Below are 4,253 nucleotides of genomic sequence, written 5' to 3'. Positions count from 1 at the left end.
ACGCATCACAAACATTTTAAATGTTTTGTTAATGATTTAATTGCATGTGAATAAATAAAAAGTAAAAACTAACCTTTTGAAGAATTTCTTGAAAATGTTAATTAGTGTTTTCAACGTTTTCTTTCAAATGGTCGAAATATTTATCGGCATGGATATCAGCTTGGGATAGTCTTAATTGGATCTTCTCTGAAATTTTGGTAACTGACTTGGAGATCTCTCTGAATAATTCATCAAATGGATTATCTGGTTTGTCAGGAAGACGTTTTGTGCCTGCTTGTACCTATAGAGATTTATCGAATAAAAACGTTGATATAATTAAAACTTAAAATAAAACAATTATATTTAACAATAAAAGTATAAAACACTTTTTAACATACCTGTGACAAGCAAAATACGAAAAACATGAATTTAAAACTATGACTTTTAATGTGCACCATTTTTATTGATTTGAAGCGGTACTTGGTAATAAATTCGGTAACAATGTTTTGTCAGTTTTTATGCGTAAACTATTAACCTAAAATATCGATAGTCGATAAGCTATTTACTTATCTCATTAACGGTATACTGGGTGATTTTAACAATAAATATTCTATATCTAGAAATATAATATCGTTTTTATAAACACGTTAAAACATCGTTTAAAATAATTATAAAACAACATTTTTTCAATAATTGTAATTTTTTCAATTTTAATTGTTACATATTTTTTAAAAAGAATTTTTTAAGTTAGATGTAGGTCAGTAAAGTACTCAAGAATAGGTATCTACTGAACATACATTTTCCTGGGTATCGTCTAAATTTGAAATACATAGTTGTGTACATTCAACAAATCAACAATAATTGTTGGGGTATATCGTTGTATTGTTTAATCATATTATAATATACGAGTATACCTAATAAACAAACAAGTAAACAAAAAGAAAAATCAAATTGTATTCGATATTTTTGAAACACATAATTAAAGTATTCAAAAAGATCTATATAGCTACCACATAAATACATGATTAACAGAAAACATAATAAACTATATTTTTCCCTTTATAAGATCAACAATTTGTAGTACGATTGTTTATTAGGTACAGTTTATTTTATTGATATCATTTTTGATTAATATGAATAATCATTAAACATTAATACAGAAAATTGGTGAACTTGTTCAGGTGTATAGTAGGTGTCGATTGACGATTGTTACCTTGTCATTGAGTAGGTCACTTTATTAATGGATGTGTTAAATTTGATTCAATATTGATGAACTATTACGTAGATCACCCCGGCCCCACCCATTTGGAATTTTTGAAAATTTTCTTCAGCAATATTTAGAACGTAATTTGTGTGAATTTTTACGATCATTATCAACATTTTTACGGTCTTGGTTTTCCCGTATTTTAACAAAAATAATGTGTAGGGCTGGGGTGGTATGATTTCACCCCCACCTAATGTTAAAATTTATAAATTCATAGTCACAACTACACCATAATTTTAGTACGTATTTTGTATGAATTTGTACGACCATTTTTAAAATTTGTACGATCATCGTTCGGTTGCAATATCAAATACTTAATGTCACAAATATTTAAAAACGCCGTCAACCCAGCCCTACCCATCAGCTAAATGTCAGTGTTTTCAAATTGTTTTCGTAACATATTCGAAGGCGTGCTTCAAGAGGTACCTAACCAATCTGTACCTCAAATGTCAATACAATTATACAACAACCTAAGGAAAATAATGATCTAAGACTTAATGATATTTTTATTGCGTTATCTAATGTAACACAAACACTAGTAAATATTACAGCGGGAATGGACAAGTTAGAAACAAAACATACTAAGTCCAAAAACACCAAACAAAAAAAGAAATGATCTATACACTTAGAATCATTACATGGAACGCCAATGGGGTAGTATAGAGCGTAAACAGGAGCTCGATCCTGGTCCAGGACTAGATTACCAAGTTTTCCAGAAAACACGAGAAAAGACTATAGTTGATAACTCTCAAGACATTAGGCTCTCAAACGCCAAAGACCATATTGCTTAGTTTAAATTATTAGACTAAGGCTGGGACCTCTCCGCTGGGAGGTGATAACCCAAACATGTTTATTTTTGTATATATTTACTAAATATTTATTCATTAATTTATTAATATTTATATATACTTCTTAAATTTATTGTTAAAGATCATTAGATCGTTATAATAAAAAAGCCTTCGGGTGGTTAAAAAAAAAAAAGAAATATTCGTAGGCAATAATATCTTTTTTTATTTCTTGTAATTTATTATAATGCAAATTGTTAAAAAAATATTTAACTTAAACATATTAACGTTTTCGTAATTTATAATTGTATCCAGTGTTTAAAAAGATAAGTTATGTTAAGCCATAAGTCATAAGTAATATAATATAATATATTATATTATATAAGTTCAAAGTGGGTACACATATAGACTACTGACCTAAATCAATTTAATTGTTAACTATTACAAGGGCAAATTGATGTGTACGAACAGTGGCTGAAAATATCATAAGGTCGCAAGAGTATCTTTTTGCGACTCCAAAAAATCACGATTTCAGTATAAATAAGTGTCTATTTCTTCTTTGAATTCGTATAATTGTTTAGTACACATATTTAGTATGCATTAAGTTTAAAACTGCCCTTCAAATATATTACTGATTTATATTATATTAAAACTACGATTTTGACAGATAAAACAATTTATATTTGATCTGTAAGTTAATTTTTAAATTAATTATCAAGGTAATATTATATTATTGAGCAATTTAAATTCATTTCGGTACATATTTTTTGTATTATTTTGGTATTAATTGTTGTACATGATTATTAGAAAAATACTAATACAATTGTATTAGTATTTTTCTCAGCATTTAAATGCTGAAAACTGCAGAATACCTCCATTCCCCAGGAAAAAGATTAAAAATGGTACCTAAATATAGTGATTAATTAATTTCATATCATATATTTAGTATTGAAAGTACAATTTATTGAAAGTATATTTATATTATTTATATTAATTTAATATCACTAAATATTTTAGGATATTTTGTTAAATACTTCTAACTTAATTGAAAGTGATAATTCTGTAACTAGTTACCTACGTTAAATAAATAATAGTTAATGTTTTGGTTAAATTTTTAAATATGTATTTAAACATACAAATACAAATATAAATAGTACATATTATAAAAATCTAAATGGCAGCTGTTATATAAATTTTATAAAATAAAAGAATTGTTGTATTTTATGTATTCATATATTCTTTAAGAAAATTATACATATTTTATTGAAGGTAGTCGGTAAGTAATTATTACCCTATTAATTATAGTGCATAGGTATTCATAATATATACCAATTACCAATAGATACAATATGACAACATGTGGTTAAGCCTTGAAGGTTAAAATAGTTTTGTTGAGTTTATGTACTTGTAATGTGAAATATAGAATACAATAAAACATTTTATGGGGGAAAAGGGGTTGTGGGAGGCTAAGACCCCAAAAGTCTGCCCAACCTAGAAACTTATTACAACCCTAACAATTCAGCCCAATTTACGCCACTGGTGCGAACATTATAAATTATGATGATAGTAGTAATATAATATACCTAATAATTATAATTGTTCCCTGCGTAATTTTAGAGATGGAATCATAATATGATTTTACTTTTTACAGATGTTGTGTAGCTTTATACAAACTATTTTAGAATAATTATAATCTCAAATCTTTTTGAATAATAAAAATGATCATGTAGATTTTTAAGATATCTAATAAAATATTTTAAATAATGTTGTGTAATTTTTTAATAATAATAATAATTATAATAAATTTTATATAATAATAATATATTTACATAATAATTAATAATAGGTACATATTAAACATTATTTAAATTAGTTTACAATATTGGAATAAAAAATATTATGATAGAAAAAAGGTATAAACAATACAGTACAATATTATAATAATATAATTAAATAATATTTCAATTATTGGAATTAATACATTTCATTGTAGTTTTTAAACTTTTCGGTTTTAACTTTTAAGTCTTTAAATAAAACAAAATTATAAAAGACAGCTGATTGATATTATTTATTAGAAAATTGAAAGTCGTAAGTACTGCAAATTTTAAATGCGACATAATTTACAATCAACAGTGAAAAAAAAAACACTTATTTTTATTTACTGTTTTCATATTAGAGTCGTTAATCGAATACGCATTTGAATGTGTCTGCGAATATATGAATAT

The sequence above is a fragment of the Acyrthosiphon pisum genome, chromosome X (genome assembly GCF_005508785.2).
Source record: "Acyrthosiphon pisum isolate AL4f chromosome X, pea_aphid_22Mar2018_4r6ur, whole genome shotgun sequence".
NCBI classification, from domain to species: Eukaryota; Metazoa; Arthropoda; class Insecta; order Hemiptera; family Aphididae; genus Acyrthosiphon; species Acyrthosiphon pisum.
The sequence above is the reverse complement of the archived record's forward strand: the minus strand, read 5'-3'. Positions refer to the sequence as shown.